Raw genomic sequence first — 21,493 nt, forward strand, 5'->3', positions numbered from 1 at the left:
GCACCTAAATTCAAATACATCACTATAATAAAGTTGGATCTCTTTGTGACTTGATTTCTTTGTTTCAAATATTGATAAGGGTAGAGGCTGCTTCTCAAAGTTACAGTGAGGATTCAATGAGATAATCCAGCTACCCTGTTTCCCCGAAAATAAGACCTAGCCAGACAATCAGCTCTACTGCGTCTTTGGGGAGCAAAAATCAATATAAGACCCGGTCTTGTATTATATATATATATTATATAAGACCGGGTTTTATAGTGAAATAAGACCTGGTCTTACATTATTTATTGCTCCCAAAAGACGCAGTAGAACTGATTGTCCGGCTAGGTCTTATTTTCGGGAAACAGGGTAAGCATGTGGAATAGTGCTTGCCATGTAGGAAAGACTCACTAATGTTGTCTACTATGATTGCTGTTGTTACAAGTTAAAATCGATAAGCTTTAATTTGTTTAAGGTAGAAGCTGGTGTCTAATGGGGGGAGAATCATATCAAGGCTCAGCTCCACAACAAAAGGATATTTCTGGGGCAGCCACACCAGTACACATGCAGGTAAGTGAGGCAATGAAATGCTGTGTCTTCCTTCAGCAGAAAAATCTCTTTCTGAGTCTGTTGCACTTTGGCTAAAAGGCACACCAACTTACAGTCTCAATGACCTCATGCTGAGTGGGGAGCAGGGAACGTCGGGTGAAGGTCCCATAGCCTGGTGGAACACTCTTGACAGTAAGTAGAAGTGATTTCCCTGCTGGTTTTGCAATTGGGTTTAGCCAGTGACTGAGTTCTAGCTCATGAAACGTATGAAGAAATGATGAATGCCACCTTTAGGCCGATAAAACTCCCTCATTGGACCCTCCATTCTTTTTTTTTTTTTCCTCATATGTTAGCTGAATGGAGAAGATTTCAAGTCCCAGAGGACAGCGGAACTATAATAGGGGACATCATGAGAGAAGAACATGGACACCACACTGTGATATGAGTGAGAAGTCAACTTTTACTATGGTAAGTCCCTGAGAACAGTGACCTTTGTTCTATTTTCAACAAAGCAAGCTCATAAGAGAAACAGTGATGCATATAATAAACAAATAAGATAACAAGGAGGACATGCCATATATTCCTTTTCATAAAAATCCTATCCTTGCCTAATGTTATAAAAAGCTTCCAGTAAACTGACCATAGCAGAAATTATTGTTAAGTGAGTCATACTTCCATAATAACTATTGCATAGCTAGTTAAATGTTTTTCTGAAGGAATAAAAAACAGTTCCCTATGTGATAAAGCTACATGCTTAAGGATATAACAAATATTTTCGGAATGGAATTGATGAAGGGAAAAGCTGAAGAATGATACACGGCACAATGATACATTGTTATAAGGTATACAGAAATCAGCAATAACACTGCATCCTCCTGGACTACAAAAGAAGTAGCTGAATTCTATCAATTAGTAACCATTATTCAGCTGCCAGAACTTCACTGTAACCACCTCACCAGGGAGATTCTGCCCCTTTATCCACTGGTGGCAACAAGCAAAAGCTGGCTGACCATCTGGCAGGGATGTTCTGCTGGGTATGCCTGCCCTGGGTGGGTACGGCCTAGAGGACATCTGAGTCCTCTTTAAACCCTGAGAGTTTGTGTCCTAGGAAAGGAGCCAAATGATTTTGCACAACCTCCAAATTCCTTGTTTTTCAATTGCTGTCTTGGAGCTTCTTGGAATAATTTTGTGACAAACTTTGTGAAAATTCTCAATTCTCAATAAGGAAAGGGGAAAAAAAGACATATTTGCATGTAATGAGGTCTTCCTGGCTGATTTTCTGATGCTCTTTTGGAAAATAAAATTATACTGACTGCATTACCTGAGCTCTTACTAACTCAGGGATAAAAGGACGGTAGGAAGAATATGGACACTTTCATCCTAAAGAGGTATAAGCATTTCAAAAGCAGGAAGGTCATTTTGCAATTTCCCTGTACATCTGGGAGGGAAAATACTAATTCAAAATAAAGTAAGTGCTTAAAAACTAGTGTTAATTGAAGATCAATCAGAAGCCAACCTATGTTACACCTGAAATTATAGTGCTAATTGATGGAAGCTATTGATTCAATTTAAAAGCAGATGGTTCACATTTAAATTTTCACAACTCAAGTAATATAAAAGATTAGATATCCTGCCATATTTATTTACGTCTTCGATATCCAGGAATGGGCACACAAGTGTGAGAAAAACTTCCTCTCTCATTTTATTGGTTTAATTTGAGTAGGAGACTATACTGGGATGGAGTTAGGGTAGGGGCAAGGTCTGGGCAGTGAGTAAGTACATACATATTACCAAATAAATTGCCAGTAAGCTTTCTGTTTAACTGCTGTTGTGCACGAAATCTCTATTCCCAGAAAGGAAAAATTTGCAGGCTGGTCGCATTCATCACCAGGAAAAGCCCTGGATTTTATGCTGCTGTTGTGTTTGGTGGCTTGTTTTAATTAGAGACTGGGAAATTGATCAGTTTTAGCCTACCAAGCACGGATTCAGGCTTAGGCTCTTATTCCTCTCACCACTTCCAGAATTAATTTCTACAATTCTTCAGCTGCATCAGCACTTGACCCTGAGTTCACATAAATCCAAAACAGCTGGTTGAGTTGGTCAATGCAAATAAGCAAATTCATAAAATAAAGTCAAGAAAATCAGTGCTTCAGTCAAAAAGTTGATCTAAATGCAATGGGAAGAGCTTCAAGTCCACCCCTTTAATGAGAAGCAAACAGCTGAGAAGAGAATTTACTCTGAAGGCATCTCATCTAAAGGCAAAATTTAAGATAAGAGAAATGTTTTTAAACCGTCACTCTCTCAAGGACCTAAAGAGTCTATGTCACAATATCTCCGCGTGTCCTTTTAACAATGAATGAATTTAGCACGCTATCAACACATGCCCATATTTCTACTTTCCACCCTAACACACACCACACCCCCCCCCCACACACACACACACTCACACAAAGCAAGACAAAGCCACTAGTTTTAGATGCAAAGATCGCATGCTTCCCTTAACACATACATTCATCATTTAATGGAGCCCACTATTTTGGAAGCAAATAAATCCTTTAATTCTTAAGATGGTATCAAATATAACATTGACTTGTATTTCAGAATACACTGGTATACATGTGGCCTGGAACTGAAAACAAGAAAAAGGAAGAGGACAAGGGGAAGCAAGCTTTAAAAGGAAAACATCTTACCAGATGATGAAAGGAGCGTCTGTAATGAGTGACATTAAAAAATAAAGCCCCATACTACTATAAAGCACAGCAAGCACTGTTTGGTTTCTGTGCGATCCCTCACTGCTGAAACACATGAATGAACAGGGAATAAGTCAGCGGTCCCTCAATTCCTCCTGGCGCCTTGGAGAGAACCGTGGGTGAGGATTAAGGGACATGGGTCTGTTCTGGGCACCAACCAGCCACGTGGGACACTGACCACGCCCCTCACACTCTTTGGGTCCTTATTTCCTCATCTACAGAATAAGGGGATGCTTACAGATCAGAGTGGCCCAAAATGAATTCGTCCGAATTCTAGTTCCACAGGTGATAGAGTAAGATGGAAAAGTAAAAATATTTAAACTAACTAAAATAAATTAATTAAAAATAAGTAAATATAGTCAGAGAAATAAGGGAAACATGGGATTAAACAAAGTCAGTTGTACCAGGAGGACTTCAGAGCCTTTCCGTCCCCCTGGCACTCTTTATCTTAAGCATGGTTACTTTCTTTCTGGCACATACTGACTTCCTGTTTGTTTATTTTGAACCCCCCCTCACACCCATCCCCAATTAGAATGCCAGCTCCATGAGGGCCAAGGTGCTGTTTGCCTTCAAAAGCAGGGGGTGTAGACCAGGGCTGGCTTCGGGGGCTGCGGCGTATGTAGTCTCGCAGTGCCCTGTGTCCAGATGGACCTCATATTTGCTTTAATGCTCTCCTGTCGCTGTATTGAAGTTTTTAATAATTTTCAGAGAAGGCACCCAGATTTTCATTTGTCACTGAGCGCTGCAAATTAGTTTGTCCTGGTATTAACTAAAAGACTCTAGAGATAGGTAACTGACTTCAAAGCTCAGTTCTGCTACTGACTACCATCTGGTTTGGGGCAAGTTAGCTTGACCGCTGTGATCCTCAGTTTCCTCATCTGTTAAGTAGGAATGATAGTGATAGGACATGCTCATAGGTTGTTGCACTGTTTCAGTAAGTTAGTGTAACTAGAACATTTGGAATTGGGTATGGCACATTGAAAGAAGTATAAACGGCTTAGTTATGACAGTCCACCTCCCAACACCATAGTAAGGTGTAGCATAGAGCAACACTGCTTTAGTAGTTCTTAATGAGTGCATATGTTGCCATGTTCATGCAAATCTTTCCAAACGTAAAATACAATACATATTTGACCACTATGTATGGCATTTCATTTCTGAAACTGTGCTCTTGCAAAACCCAAAAAGTATACATTGGTTTCTTTACCCAATTTGTTAGCCACCCCACATCACTCCCTGGAGACAACCAATGCTACCAGTTTCTTAAGTATATTTCAATTAGTCTGTGCTGAACCAAGCAGATATTTTTTAAAATTTTTTACACAAACAGTAACATATACAGTAAAACATATATAGACAAACAAAACATGTTTTGCTATATGTATTAGTTATATATGCACTTTTTACATGTGTGTATACACCGTGATTTTTTCACTTAGTATATCTTAGAAACAGTTCCAAGATCCTTGACAATCTTCTTATGGATACATTGTATTACACTATACAAGATGTACTACAATTTACTCAAGGAGTCACCCACTAAATGATCCTGAGATCATTCCAATCTCTTGATGTGAACAGTGTTGCCGTATATATGTATGTATCATTGAGTGTTTACAACTATAAAATTAACTCCTAGTAGAATTGCAGATACAAGGATCTGCAATTTTGTAATTTTGATATGTTTTTGCCAGATTTCTTACCAACACCATATAATGGAGCCATTTCCACCACCCTTAACCCTTATTAGTGTCTCTTCAAACTTTAAAACCTTTCCTAACTGATATTTGAAACAAACAATTTAGTTGTAACTTGAATTTATCTTATGACTAAAACAGGGCATCTTTTCTTATGTTCAAGAGAGCCATTGCCTCTCTCTCTCTTTCTCTCCCTCCCTCCCTCCTTCCCTCCTTCCTTCCCTCCCTCCCTCCCTCCATCTCCCTTCTTTCTCTTTTCTGTTTTCTCTTTCTTTCTTTCCTCTCTCTCTCTGTGTTTGTGAATTTTGTGTTCATGTATTCTGCATGGTTTTATACTGAATTGAACTATTTAAAAATAAATTGTGACTATTACAAAATTGTAGGAATTCTTGATATACTGGGCAAACAATCTTTTGTGGTATGAACTGAAAATAGTTTACTACTTTATTGAGTTTTTAAAAACTTTTTTGTAAAAGTTTACCACGTGCAAAATTTTCATTTTAATGAAGTCAAATTAAGAGTCTTCACTCATAACCATTTTATTACACTGCTTATCTAAGCTTGTTCGATAATAGATCTCATGCAACTGCATCTTAACTCTCATGAAAAACTTCCTTACTCCCAATTTACAGATGAGAAGTGTCACGCAGGGGACCCTGCTCGCTGCGCCATTTGTCGTACGGGGTGTCCGGCAGGGCGGCCTGCGGGATCTCTGGTCCCGCTCCCCACATAAGGACGCATGACATGGTGAGGTCAAAAAGGAACACCCACGGAGCCATAAGTAGGGGAGTCATATCACTATATTCTCGCCGGTGGCATCCGCCTCTCTACAATCCGCTCTTGCTAGCCCCCAATCTTTTTCTTCTTTTTGCTAGCGTAGCCACGGCAGTTATATTAGTGGCCAATGGCTCACTGGTTACAGCTGACGGCCAACTAGCCACAGCTGCTGGCCATCTGATCACAGTTGATGGCCATTTACTACCCGAGCCAGCACCTTTCTATGTGAGGCCGAGAGCCTGGAAACTGTTTTTTGGGGGCTTTGTCCCCACAAGAAGAATGAGGCTCAGAGTGAATAAGTAACTAGTAAGACATTAAGCCAAAATGGCAGAGCCAAGATTTAAACTCAGGTCCTTTGACCTCTGTTAAGGGGTTAATATCCAAATACATAAAGAACTCATACAACTCAACAACAAAAAAAACCCACAAACAATTCAATTAAAAAATGGGCAGAGGACCTGAACAGACACTTCTCCCAAGAAAATATACAAATAGCCAACAGATACATGAAAAAATGCTCAACTTCACTAGCTATTAGGGAAATGCAAATCAAAACCACAATGAGATATCACCTCACCCCAGTCAGAATGGCTATTATCAACAAGACAAATAATAACAAGTGTGGAGAGGCTGTGGAGAAAAAGGAACCCTCATACACTGTTGGTGGGAATGTAAATTGGTACAGCCACTATGGAAAACAGTATGGAGGTTCCTCAAAAAATTAAGAATAGAATTACCCAGCAATCCCTCTTCTGAGTATCTGAAAAAAAATCTGAAAACATTTACTGTCTAAAACATTAAAGAAATATGTAACCCTATGTTCATTACAGCATTATTCACAGTGTCCAAGACATGGAACCGACCAAAGTATCCTTTGATAGATGATTGGATAAAGAAGATGTGATACATATACACAATGCAATATTACTCAGCCAGAAGAAAGGATGAAATAGTGCCATTTGCAACAACTTGGATGGATCTTGAGATTATCATGCTAAGTGAAATAAATCAAACAGAAAAAGTCAAGAACCGTAAGACTTCACTCATATGTGGGATATAAAACTGAAGCAACAAATAATCAAGACAAACAAGCAAACAAAATCTCATAGACACAGATAATAGTTTAGTGCTTACCAGTGGGTAAGAGAGGAGCGGGGAGGTAGAAGAGGGAAAAGAGGGTCAAATCTATGGTGATGGAAGGAGAACTGACTCTGGGTGGTGAACACACAATGCAATATATAGATGACGTGTTTCAGAAGTGTACACTTGAAACCTATATAATTTTACTAACCAGTGTCACCGTCAAGAAATTTAATAAATAACAAAAATAAAATAAACTCAGGTCCTTTGATCAGAACTCCTTCTTTAGCTTCCTTACTATGTTGCCTCCTCAAATAGCTGTGAGATCCAGGAGAAGCAAGCTTGCCTTTATTTGCTGTATTCTCGCAGTACCTGACACAGGGCCAGGCACATAGATATTCACTGATTGAAAGTCTGTCTTTACTTCTCTCTCTTTCTCTCGCTCTCTCTTTTAATGTAGCTCTTCTGAGTAGCTCATGCTAACTTCCTTTCAGCCTCTCATATTGATTTTTAGGAAATCCACAAAGTCCCCAGATAAGAGAGAATACACAGGAAGACAAACATCAGACACAAAATAGCTAAAGGACATTTGCTTTTAGAATAGTCTAGGGTGGCTTTATTTGGCCAGATAAATGTTTTCACTTTAATGGGAAGCAAAGACTCCAGCTACATAGAGACACCTAAGTCCTCAAATAATTACAAGTTCACGTCTGCAAAGCCAAAGGCCAAGTGAGGAGCCAGAGTCATTTCCCAACCACAAGGAGGTATGATACAGGAATCACAGGGCTTCAGAGGCTCCCCATTCCATGGGCGTCAGTGACCCTGGGCCACAAGGCAACCCATTGCGGTTAGCCCACTTCTGGAATAGTGAGCACGGAGGCTTCCAGCTGCACCTCAGAGCCATCCCCAAATGGGCATTTCCCACAGATGCCTGTATTTCTATAACACTCCACGGGTCTCTGAGAAGCAGCAGCAACTCAGTGCCCATGAGAAGAGCAGGTGAATAAAGGGTGCTGTGGCAAGCCCTGCAGTTACAGCTGCTCCTGCCATCAATTAAAAATAGAAGCACAAAAATCAAATCAGTGAGGGTTTTAGTTAACTTTGGCCTGAACAGCAAGCCTATTGGCTTAGGCAGCACGTGGGAGCGAAGCAAGGTGCTGGCTTCTGGCTCATCTGTGCTTGACTTTTCATTTCAGGGAAAAGCAAAACAGAAACAAATGGATGCTGAAGCTCCATATTCCCTTTAAAACATGGACCTGACAGTCCTGAAAGCCCATCTCTTGCCACCCTTTCGCTCTCTCCTCTTTGGTCCTCTAGGTCATTCGAGCCAACTCCCTCTTCTCCCACCCCAGGCTGTTCTTAGTCCTCCCTCTTCTATAGTTTCCCACCCTCTGGGGGGGAGAGACACTTGGGAAGCCTTGGAGAGGAACCTCCAGAGCTCCGAGCAAAGTCCCTGAATCAGAGTGTGAGGGCCAGGGAAGGTGCGGTGGCGGGAAAGGGGGCCGGAGGCAGGTGGTCGCAGGAACTTGTTTCTTTGCTTTGGTTTGGTTTTTTAATGATTTTAATACACCCAGTCATAAACGGCCAGAGTTAGGGAACCACTGCTAGGGAAGAAACTTCTGTCTTGCGGTGAGCAATCGAATGAGATGACTTTTAAAGTTGTTTCCTATCCTAAGGTTCTGATGTCAGTGTTTGGGACAAGATAAGCAAAGTCCACAAGGTACAAAGAGTGAGGAATGTGCACACAGGGTTTGGATCCAGGTGCCTTACTTGTTATGTGACTTTCACCAAAGTTCTCTCTCACGCTCTATTTCTCCATCTGTCAAAGGGGGGCAGTGACTGTACTGACTTTATATGGTCATTGTGAGATTTCCCTGACATTGTGCACATAGTAGGCCTAGTACAGAGTAAATACTCGATACCTGTTAGTTCTTACCAGGGCCTTCAAATGCACTAATAAATCATCGAAATTCTTCATATTAAAGGTTGATGTATTTTTTTTTTTAATTTTAAAAAATATTTTTAAATAATTATTGTTACTTTCTTCCAACGGTCCCCACACTCCTCGCTGGGAGCGCATTCCTGTGAGTTGCCCTTGCAGAGCCCACCACAGGGAGAGAAGGTAATGTCTGGCTGGCACTGGCCGGCAGACCAGGGCATCCTGAAGCCAAACCTCTGCCTGGATAAACTGAGAGATTACAGTGGTGACCCCCTGTCTTCAAAAGCTCCAGGAGCTCCAAGGGCATAACTGTAATTCAGCAAACTCTCCTGGAAAGAGGAAGTAAGGGAGGGAGACTTTTATATTCTGTTTGCAGCCTGTGGGTGTCCTCCATTGCCTGCTTCAGTCCTTTGCATGTTTACTAATCAGAGCCCAGAAAGGAACAGTGGAAACAATCTGCTATTATGATCCTAATTGTTTCTGCTTCTTAATATCGTCATCGTCATCCAGATCATTCTGTTGTTATTCTTACTTAATGTCTAAACAGCCCGTGGGGCTCTCTAGGCTCGCACACTGGAGATGGCAGTTAAAGCCATGGCAGGGCCTGAGGTCAGGCTCCTAGGCTGGTGGAGGCAGCCGTGACAATGGTTCTCTCTCACTCACCATGCAGTGACCTTCCACTGACTGCTCCTCCTTCATCTGCCAGCCCTTCTCAGACAACCTGTGAGTCATTTCGCAGGGTCTTGAGGGAATTGCAAATTTATTCTCCTGCCACTAGATGGCAGGCGACACGATATGTATTTTCCGAGTAAGATATTAATGGCAGTCATAAACGATCCCCCTCTGTCTCCAAGCATTTATTCCCTCTCATAATATCAGTATATCTCAGGCTCATTTTTGATTTCAAGCCCAACTTGCTCCATGTCTGAGAGCACCCTGGGTTTGCCTGCTGTCATGCTCTGCCCTTCAGGGATTCGTAATCACAACCCCCGATAATTGCAAATCCACGTGTCTACAGCGTTTCATAGTTTACTAAGCACTACAGGGCTGGCAAGGCTCTTTACATGCAGGATCTCACTTGACAAGCGACTGTACATCCATACTGAGCCAGCCATCCTGTAACCTCATTATATCGACCACCAGTGTGCACGCACCGTCTCGCTGATCCATTTGCATCCACTTTATATGAAAACAGTTGCTACAGAAGATCTTGGGATGAATGGCAGTACTTTCAGGTACTCAACAAGTGACAGGCGTCACCTAAGCTCAGTCTCTTTGGGACCTGAAGCTGCTCCACCAGGGGGAAGCCAAAGGCCAAGTTTCCCAAGCTGAGCTCCTTGGGCCGAGCGTTTCCCACTTTGGCCTGGGACTGCCACACTGTGGAAATTTGGATGGTTCTGTCCTCACAAAAGGAACCAGCTACAGCTTGTCATTTGCATACAAGCCAGCATGAGTTAAGTCACCCTTGCACTTTAGGAATAAATTAGTTCATTTAAGAGAGCAAATCCTGCACGTGCATGTGTGTGGGGGAGAGGGGGCGGTATTTTCATTTGTCTGTTTTATAACTCAGCCTGAAAAAATCGAATTCCTTTTATTCAGAATTGAAGGTTTTTCTCACAGTCTGAAGTTCAGACTCTACATAGGCAGGTAATCATATACCACAGAGCTTGTTTTCTGGTATGACCTACAAATGATACACATTTGTTTCATAAAATCAGCATCAATGCCAAAAATGTATTGGCTTGAGGAGTGAGTTTGTCCATCTGGGTAATATTCCTATTAGTGCAGCTATTCTGCTGTGAGGGGGGAAAAATCATTGTGTTCCAATAATTAAACAGAGCAGGTGACTGTTGTGGCTTCCACATTAGAAACTGCTATTTACATTTTGCATATACATATTTACTACAGAGCTGGAGGAAAATGAATTTTGCATAATTTTCCAAAACTTCTCGTTATAGAAAGCCATGGCTGCTTTTCTAGACTGGTCCTTAATCAAGTCCCTCCTTGTCCCACCAGCCACTGAGATGGCTCTGTTCAGTCCCTAGGTCACCCAATGCCCTGCACCTCCCAGCGCTGGCCTCCAGTGCCATCTGCAACGTGACTTGCTACTTCTGAATGCGAGCTGCACAGCAGGTGCAAATTGTGTGAGGGAATTTGCAGGATGGACAGAGCAAAATCTCACCAGTTTCATTTCATCTGTGCCCCAAGCAGACTTTAAAAAGCAATAAAGACTGAATGTCTAAGGACTTAAAAGAACTGTGAGGTGTTATCATCATCAATTTATGAAATTCCCACAAGCAAGCAGGCATCATACAAAACATACAAATTGTACAGTTGCTGCCTCCGGAAGTTTAAATGGCAAAGAACAAAATGTTGAAATTGGATATTACTTTCTCTCTCACCTCCTCTGTCCTTCTTTTCTCCTTTGTTTCTTTTTCTTTTCTCTTTGCGTTTGAGTTGGGGGATTCCCGCTGGCAACCGGAGCTTAGAGAAGGTTCTGAATGTAATGGCTCGGAAGATACTGAAGCGTGAGCCAGTTCTAAACACTGGGTGGGGGGCTCGGGCAGCAAAAGAAAGTTGCAAGGCTCCGTGTGTGTGTGTGTGTGTGTGTGTGTGTGTGTGTGTGTGTGTGTGTGTACTGAAGAGGAATGAGTTAAATGGGGACGAGAAAGGAGGAATGGGGACAGCGATTCTGTGTTCACTCTATTGGTGTTATACACCCTTCCTCTCTACCTCCGTCCTCATCACCCTCCCAATCTTTGATAATTATTGGCCACAAGGATCTTTCGAGGACCTCCCTCATTGCTTGTGGGGAGGGCTGCAAGCCTCATAGTCACTGCTTAAACACTCCTCTTTGTTTAGAATGTACTGGGCATTATGGACACGGGGCTGACCAGGGCACGTTCCGCCCTTGAAGGGGTAGTACCCTGGTGCAGACGACAAGTCTGTAAACCCAGTCCAGAGGAACATGTTCTCAGAGGGCTGAGCAAGGTGCTACAGGAACAAATCAGCTTTGACTGTCTGGGACAGCTTCAGAGGAGAGGAGACAGCGTCTAAGAGTCTGAAGGAGATAGAAAAATTCTGCAGGATTCTGAGCAGGAAGGACATGAACATAGGACAAAGAATAAAATTGCACAGCTTGTTTCTGGTAATGGCACATTCTGATAAAGAACATGAGAAGTTGAAGCTGTGTGGTTGGTTGGAGTCTTACTTTAAAAATGCCACAATTAGCCAAGTCCTTTTGATTGCAAGTAACAATCATCTGACTCGGCTGGGGTTTCAGTGTAGGAGAGAGTTTGTTTTTGTTTTTAAGTGAAAATTGTATGGAAGTACTAAGGTATCTCTGGGAACTCAAGGACACAGATGTAGCTAGGCCTTAGAACAACAAGAAGGAGGGCTTGCATGTTGTCAGTAATCCATTGATCTCATGTCAAGTTTCTGCTCTTCTCTCTGTATGTTTTCTCTCTGTCTCTGTCTCTGTGTTACCAGCGATCAGGTTCTTGGGTTTCCCAAGATAGAAATCGAGAGGAAACCCCAGGAAAATTTCCAGACCAACTATATTAAGCTTATGATCTAGTACAAGGGTTACAGCACAGAGGAAAGTAAAGTCTTCTGAACTCGTTCGGGGCTGGCTCTGCTTGGCTGGAGACAAGCGGGACTCTGAAAGAAAAGGCAGGCTTTTTGAAAAAAAAGAGGGCTTCCTTTACCGGCTACTTGCCTGGCAAAGGTGTTTGAGCCTGTGCTGTGAGGACAAGATGGTGGACTGCTCATTATCGCCACCCCAGGAAGGTCCTATAGTGGACAAACCTTGACCAACTGCGAGTGCAGAACAGTGTATGGAAATAGGCAGTTAGAATGGAGATAATAATCAGCTACTTCTGCATTTTTCTGTAGGGAGTGATGTGGCTGTGGCATTCAGACTTCCTTCTGGCGTTCCTTCAGCCCCAAGTTCCTAAGCAGTCTCATCCATCTCTGTCTCTGTCTTATTCTCTGCCTGGTGTTTAAAGGCCTTCTCCTCTGCCATAAGATGAGACACACGGTACCAAGAAAACTCTACTTTTCCATCTTACTATCCAGGAAAGCAAAGAGTGGTTGATTTCCTTTTCCCAATTTCGGTGTCAAAATTCCATGGGAAGAATTTGGATTGACCCAGGTGGTGTCACGGGTCCACTGTGGAATAATCTGCTAAAGCCATGGGCGTTACAATGTTTGATCCAGCTTGGGTCAGATACCAGTCCCTCAACCAATATAGTGTAACTGGGGCATGAGGGAAGGGTTATTCTAAAGCGGCTGCCTCTACTGCAACCTGTGGATGGAGACGGGTAAATCCTTGGGGGAAAAGTGGTGCTAAGCAGACAGTTCCACAGGTGCCCCCTACACCATGAACTTCTCAAACAACAGAGAAATAGAGCGAGCTTCAAAGAGATATGTGGTCTGGCCCAGTCTGCTTTCAAGAGATAGACACCATCTCTGTTCAGAATTCATTATAATATCAAATAACTTTATTGCCAGAAAGTGCTTCTTTATAACTAACCTGCTACAGTCTAAACGCCTTTTAGAGAACATGAAATATTCACCTCATGACAACAGACTCAAAGACAGCTACTAAGTGTTCCTATAATTTGTCCCCTATAATCAAGTGACTACCAACAGCAAGCATTCTGCTAGGTTGCAGGGTTTTAACACAGAATAAGATGGGATCTGTGCTGACAAGGAGTTTGAAGTCTGGTATCCCAGAAGACCGCAAAGAAAAGTCAAGCCCCCACCAATTAGCATGCGAGCATGTGGGTATGCCGATCTGTCTCCTTCTGAAGACCCAACTCTGTGGGAAGAACTCACTCACCCTCCCACACCCATCTCCACCCCAACTCCAGCAGCTTATGTGCTAGCTTGGGGTTTGAACCAAATGTGGTCAGCTCTGGAACTGAGAGTCCTCTGTTGTTCAGCTCTATTACCAGGGAAGCTCTCTTTATCTCAGAGCCTGCTGAGCCCTGAAGCGGGAGAGGCAGGGTCCAGCAGACTCCACAGGTGTCCCTTTGCCCACAGAAGGACAGAACCCTGAGACTACGCTGCCCTCGACTTACCCTCAGTACTTCCTGAAAGGGTGGGCAGCCTGAAAACCAGGATTCTGTGGGCCCAGCCACAGGCAGGGAAAGAGGTAGATACACACTTCTGGGAATTAGGGCCCTGGCTCAAAACAGCCATGACAGGGCAAATCAGCTACAACGGCCAAAAACCAGGGCCAAGGAAAAATAGCCCCACATGTGTAGGTGGGACTAGGGTGTGTGTGGGTGGCACACAAATGAGAATTTGATGCCCCTACTGTGACTTGGTGACTGCCACACCCGGGGCTGACACAAGATTAGGAGACACGTCTCCGCACCCGAACCCCAACTTTTAACCCTAAACGCTCAGCTGAGTTAAAAACAAAATCTTTGCTCTGTGGAGGCATGGGGAGTGGAAGCAGTGGGTGGCATTATTTTTCCTCGCTAATTGGAATCTGAAAGCTTTGTTTTAAGCGGCTGAAGCCTCAGCACCAGGGGCTGGGCTGGGGCTGGGGGAAAGCTGCCTTGGCCTTGCTCAAAGTGAGCTCGGCGCGCCCTCTGGTGGTCGCCACGTTCACCGCACGTCCCCAAAGCAGCTGGACACCACATACAAATGGACTCCGCGTAGCTAAGCTGTCAGTTCTAATGTATTTATTTGACTCTGTGCTGTTAAAATGATTTCTCTACAGCACTGCGGTTATTTACGACTATTGTCAGTACAAGGCCATGAGAAGGCAGCAGCAGAGCAAAACAACAACAGCTGAAGGGACGGTTCTGCCTGGGAGGGCTAGGGGGCTTGGTGACAGCCTTTCCTGGGGCTTTGGCGGCTGTTGTTTACTTACTGTGCAGTGGGGGCTTTTGAGCTCACTCATCCATAATGCAGAACACCCTACCTTCAGCCCTCAGCTCTCAGCCAGCCCCGCTGAGCGCCCGGGAGAAGCGGTGGCCCAGAGCAGACAGCCCCGGCCATCTTCTGCAAGAAGCATTTTCATAGAGACCCTCAGAGTGGGCTTGCCGATGCTCCAGGGTCCATACCAAGTATTCAGATGTGGTGAGCTCTGAGAGGCCGGACCTGGGACCCAGATGTCCTGTGGTTTAACACTTCCTACTTTCTAGGGCCGTGTTTCCCAAAATGTGACTACCCACACCAACAGCATCCCTCCCACCTGGAAACGTATTAGAAATGCAAATTCTCAGGTTCTGACCTATAGAATGAAAATGGGGGAGAGAGGGACAACCCTCTGTATTACAACAAGCCCTCCAGATGGTTCTGATGCACGCTCAAGATTGCAGACCACTGCTTTGGACATTTAAACACCGAGATAAACCTTGCAGTGTGTTTTACAGGGCAAGTGGTCCAATACTCCCACATCCCAAGCTGTCCGCCTCTCCCTTCTGTTAAAGGCTCCTAGAGTCCAGTTCAGTCGCGTCCTCCCCAGAGCTGATTTGGAAAAAGGTCTGCTCTGATCTGCTGTAGCACAACAACACCTGTGGTCTTAGGAAGGCAGGGCCGGATAGTGGTTACTGGCACACATCCCCTGTCAGTCTTTGCTCAGACTCAGCTTTGCGACCTTAGGGAAAGTACTTAATCTTTATAAAGTAAACATACTAATAACAGTCTTGTGGGATTATTATGAGCATTGAATGAGTTAATACAGTAAAGTTCTTAGAGAGTAGCAGGCAGATAGTAAGTGTTCATCAATGTTAACTTACTATATTTTGTAATATTAGCTTTCGTGTCCATCTGTCCAAGCCTCAACCATCGCTCAGAGCTGTGGTTTGTGGATAAATCACTTGTCAGAAGACCTGTGTTTATATATGGCTTTTGCTGTTTATAAGCCACAACACTTAGAACAAACCACTTAGGTTCTGTGTGCCTCAAATTTTTCATCTAAAAATCAATACCTACCTCAAGTTTTCATATAAATTATCCTGTTTGATCCTTGCACAAGCATTGCGCTAGGAAGAACAGGTCGTGACTATGCCCCTTATACAAATCACAATCAGGAGTAAGGGAGGTCAAGTAACCTGCCCATGGTCACACAGCCAGCAGGGATAGAATCAAGACCAGAATCTGTTTCCTCTGACTCCAGGTCTCATGAATTTTTATGAAATAATGCATGTGAGAGCAGTGTACAAATGATAGCTATTATTGTTGTTTTCTTGGAAGAGCAATCAGAAGAAAAGCATCCTATTTCGTGAATATGAATTCAGGAAATTAAAATAACAAGCCATCAAGTCCCTCTGGAAAAAAAGAAATCAATAGTACCAAAAAAGAAATAAAACAAACAAACAAAAAGAGAGAGCACAACATTCTGCTACCAAGATTGAGAGGAAATTGCAGAAATAAATGGAGAAGAGACACTAACATTTCCCCCCTTCTTAGGAGATATGTGTCTGTGTTCATGAAAGGTGCTGGATTGACAGCGGGAGCTGCAGGCCTATTTATTCCAGGGACAGGTGCGGCCTTGTCTGTTTAGCATTTATATAGTACTTGTCTTCTCAGCAGCATCGGTGCCAGTGAGGAACGTGGGAGAAAGGGTCATCACGGGAGCAGAGGAGCAGCGTGGGTGCTGGAGCAAAAGGGAATCCTGAAGACCCCATGAGGGTCTCCCAGCCTCAACCCACCCCACCCGAGTGAGGAAGAGACCCGAGGCCTCAGACAAGCCCTGTTGCTTTGCCTGCACTGCTCTTAACAAGGGCTCGGGCAGATGGCGTTCCCTGAGTTCGCAAACACTCCTCCTGAGGGGAAAGACTTCTCCCCTGAGTGATGATAGAAGGAAGCCTGCAGCCTGCTCCCTGCTTCTGTCCTGCCCATCCTTTTCCCCAAAAGCCCTCCATAGACTCCTGCTGTCCCCCCATCCATTCTTAATTTCTCTGCCTGGCTCCATTCCTCCTACCCAATCTTATTTCACTGGGTTTCCAATGCAGTGTCCACTTTAGGTGTGCTGGGATGTGTTGGTGAGACCAGGAGACCTAGAACTGAAGACCTGGCCCACAATTCCAGTTCTGTTCCTATGAACTCGTAACCATAAGCATGTCTCAATTTATCCACACCTGGCTTTCATCTTCTGCAGAATGGTGCAGGGCTCCTTTGAAGAGAAAATTTGTGGAACACTTGTAATGTGTTTTAAGGTGCTGTTCTTTTTTTAACTTTTCCAGGAGCCCAAGGAATGTTTTATCCCCAGGAGATGATGAGAACTTTTTTAATAGAAGAAAGCAAAGAAAGAGGGTTCGCTATTGTCATCAGAAACAAGAATTTGCATCCAGACAAGTGAAGGTATTGTCTTGAGATGCGGTTTCTAAAAATTTATTGATGTCCCTTTTTAGTGTAGTAAGAATTCAGCCTAGAAAGTCCCAGCTCATAGAAGTCTCCTATGGTGTGGACAAGACAACCCACTGGCCTAAGACAGCTAAACCATGAGACTCTTTGTTCTATGGCAGAAGGAGGTTATTTTGCAGGGGATGCAGGAAGTGATAAGTAAAAGAAGGCAGAGAGAGGGACAGAGGTAGGAAAGGGAAGTTGGCTTTAACTCAAAGGAGTATATGTGCTTCTCACTGTTTCTCCTACTGTGTTTCCCCGAAAATAAGACCAGGTCTTATATTAATTTTTGTTCCAAAAGACGCATTAGGGCGTATTTTCAGGGGATGTCTTATTTTTTCATGTACAACAATCTACATTTATTCAAATACAGTCATGTCATCTTCTTCTAGAACATCGTCATAACGTACTAAATGCGTCCGTCTGGCTGACGATCTTAATGGGGGCTTATTTTCGGGGAAACACGGTACTCCCTGTGGGGACTCTGGCCTTCAGGGATGCTTCCTTCATAGGCTGCTCTGTGAGTAACAAACACATCAGTGCAGACTTGTCCATTGCAACGTGGTGAGGTACAAGCATGCCCTGCAGCTTAGCTTTCCTGGGCCTCCTTGAGCCTCAGTGACATAGATGAGACCCAGAAGTTCCCATAGCACGCCAGCCTCATCCTCACCAGCGAGGCAAGAAAGGCAGCTGAGTTGACATCCAATAGACCTGCCATGAGGCTCACTGTGACAAGCAGAGAGGGGAGCTCAAGACAGAGCTTAGCTGATAGAAAGATGGAGGATGTGACAGAAAGACAAAGCTCTACCACGCTAGCCAGAGCAGAGGTGAGGCGAATGATCAAACCCAGAGAGTGACACCAGCCACTGGGTTCCTCACCAGAGACCAGCAGATACCCAGCAACCAGAGGACTCAGAGACAATAAGACTCACTGAGCCTCCAAAAGCAGAGAGACCCTCACTCCACCTGCCACATACACAGGCGACATCTCAGAGAAGAGCAGGAAAGAATAGGGGACACTGAGTAATTGCTGCCCCCAATTTTGAGAATTACTTTGCCCTGGAACCCTATTATGAAGCTAGGGGGACAACACTCCCCTATGTTAAAATGACCCAAGCACATTCCTAACATAAAGCTTAAACTTCACTTATACTGTTAGTATTTGGAAAGTTCCCCCCCTCCCACAATTGCAGAGAGGTAACGGTAATATAAAAAACTGTTTCCTAAACCGGGGAGCAAGAACCAGGGCACGAACGGCCGGGGGGCACGTTTACAACTCGGTGAGGCTGGTCTTCGAGATCCCTGCTTTCTGCTTCCTGTGTCTCTCTCCCCACTTGGTAGCACCTTCGAAGCAATGCCACCAGCCTCTGGGCTTCAGATTCCTCCTTTTCAACAGAGAACATCTATGAGCTCAAGGAAAGTTCCTCTCAGGTCTGACTATGAATCTCAGACTCCTTGACCATCAAACAACCAGTTTTATTCTCTCAGCATCCTTCCCAGTCACAGGCAGGAGCAAATGCCTAACAATGTTTCTCCCCTCTGGGGAATTGGTTCTTTAATGGAGATCCTGTGTCATATGTCCAAGTAAGGAATCTGCAATGGTGGGAGTTCAGGGATTAGCCAGGCCTGCTGAGAAGAAATCTTTGGAGGCTAAACCTCGGGTCAACTTCTTTCCTGCCTGGTAGCAGGAATATTCCTAGCTTGTGGCAGGACAATGGCTAGTGCTCAGTTCTGCACTTCATTGGATGTTTTTATCCATCAAGTGTGTAAGTTCATAGGTTACCACGTGCAAAGCTGGGCAAGTCACACAGACTTCCCAACTAGGGTGGCATTCCTGACACGGAAAGACATGGTTATAGTACAGACAGGAATAACAGTGATAATAGCTATTGCATTTTCAGATCAGCTACGTGCTCACTGTATTAGACTTTACGTATTTGTTTCTAACTTAATTCTCATAGATCCAGTAGAGAGATAGAATTAGTCTCAATTTACAGATGAGGAAAGTAAGGTTCAGAAACATTAAATAACTTTCCCAAGATCCTATCAGCAGTGGCGGGAACACCAGGATTGCTACCGATCTGGTACTTGCAAATCCTGGGGCCCTCCTTGCACTCTTTGGTCAGAAGGGTCCTCAGGCAGGAGAAGTCCTTCCAGAAGGAGGAGCATGAGAGGAATAAAAGCCAGCAAGAGGCTGCTGCCAGCCCTTGTCCCCTGCAGTGGCCTTCTCCATTCCCCTCCCACATTCCTTTCCTGGAAGCAGGAGGGTGTGGAGTATATACTGACTCTTCCCACCATGGGAACACTGGCTAAGATGACTTTTTGTTAAAGTGCATGTATATTTTTGGAAATATCCTGGAGTGTATAAAAGGCTGGGTCAGACAGCGCCTGCAGCTATGAGTGGGGAGGAGACCAGCACTCCGAAGAAAGCTGGAGCACCAGCTTCAAAAAGTGGTTTGATATTTTCCCCCAATTTTGATCTTAAAAATGTCTGGGAAAAAAAAATGTCTGGAGCCCCAGACAGCCACCGGCAGCTTTGGCCAACAGGGGCTCTAACCCCCATGACCTCACTGCCTTACTGCAAAGGCTTCTAGATAACAGAATTCTTTTGTGTGATAGAAAGCGGGCAAGAGGGAGGGAGACGGGAAAATGCTGGGGTTGTCAGAGATGGCTGGTTGCTGTGGCGAGCCTTCAGAATTGTCAACGAAAAGCACAGCAGAGACGGAGAAAGGCTGACACGCTCTGTGTGATCCCGGAAGCACGTTCCTCTTGGCGGCCCTGACACCTAAGAGATTCCAGTTTGATGCCTGAGCTGGTTTCCTTCGTCTTGGGCTAAGAAAGCAGACAACGCAGCCACTCAGCTCCTGATCTCTCAATAGCTCGTCTTTGACCAGTGACAAGTTGGCATTGATGAGTTCCCAAAGGAGTCCAGCTTCTCTTGGGTGATTCCCTCCCCCCTCCCCACCCCCTTTTCTGAGTAGTTTTTCATGAGTAGAGACAACAGAAGTAGATATCATGGTTATCCAGCCCCCATTCAATCATGCTATTCACATCTGAGTGATGGCCAAAAGACATGACTTATGCTTTGTGTGTGAAGGGCACTCCCTATCCAAGGAGACAACTCATTCCCAGGTGTCTCAGGGAGCTGCGGTGGTGGCCACCATGCCCTGGGGCTTTAAGGGTACTGGGTTGGGTGTACTATCCCCGCTCCCCCCCACCTCACCTTCCCTCTGCCTCTCTCACCTCTATACACAAACATATACACATCAAACAGACACATATCATATGCGTTCACAGGGCCAAACAACTGCCCAACATGCCTGAAATTTAGTTCCAAACTGTCTTATTCAAATTTTTCCTAAAAGAACATGAAACAACATAAAAACAAGAATAAATTTTAAAAAGACTGGTAGGAAACTTTCACTAAAACTTTAAGAATGTTTGTCTCTAGATGGAAGAACATAAAATGATTCTATCCCTTCTATTAATTTTGTTATGAAATTTTTGTAATGGGAATGTATTATTTTTCAATGTGTGATACTTTGTTTTCTTGTTTGTTTAATGCAGATTATCTACTAAGGGTAATACATGAAGACCTTATCACTTATCTTGGATTTGAGAACTATCTGCGAGAAAGCCCCTATAAAAAATGACAAGGTTCATGTGCTCTTGGGAGACTGGAAATGTCCAGAAAGCTGAGAATGTATTGATGAAAGGGGTCCTAGAATGACCAGGAAGATAAATTAGTCTTTTTAAAATAAATATTCTGGGGCAGTCCCTGAGCGTGGGTTTCTTTACCTGTAGAATGAAAGTGTTGCAGTAATTGATCCTGAAGACCCTTCCCATTTGTGACGTGCTATAATTGTAGGTCTGTTTCATTGGCCTTTGTGTCCTGGGAGTTCCCATCTCCCCTCTCTTGCTGCCTCCACTCTGGGGCCTGGAGGACAGTGCGAAGTCTTCTAGATCAAAATGATAGCTCTTCCAGAACCCTGCACCTCACAGGGAAACTTCGGGCCCACGCGTAAGTATGCCACGGACCTAGACAAAGCATCCGGAACTCGTCTAGGCTCTTTGCCCGACTCTGTCTAATTATGACTCCATATCTAGCATCCACATCTTCTTCCCTCCCACCATTGAAATACTTTGGCAGGAGGGTACCTCACAAAAGTTTCACGTCTTTTTCGGATCTCAGAACCTAGGGAGCCGAGAACGCAGTGAGGAAATCACAGGCTTTGGCACTGGTCAGACCTGAGTTTGAATCCCAACCTTGACTCTTCGGAGCTGTGTGATCTGAACAATGTTTTTCGACTTCTCTGACCCTCCATTTGCTCTTACTGAAAATATGCTGATACCAC

This window comes from Rhinolophus hipposideros (assembly GCF_964194185.1).
Source record: "Rhinolophus hipposideros genome assembly, chromosome: 19".
NCBI lineage: Eukaryota > Metazoa > Chordata > Mammalia > Chiroptera > Rhinolophidae > Rhinolophus > Rhinolophus hipposideros.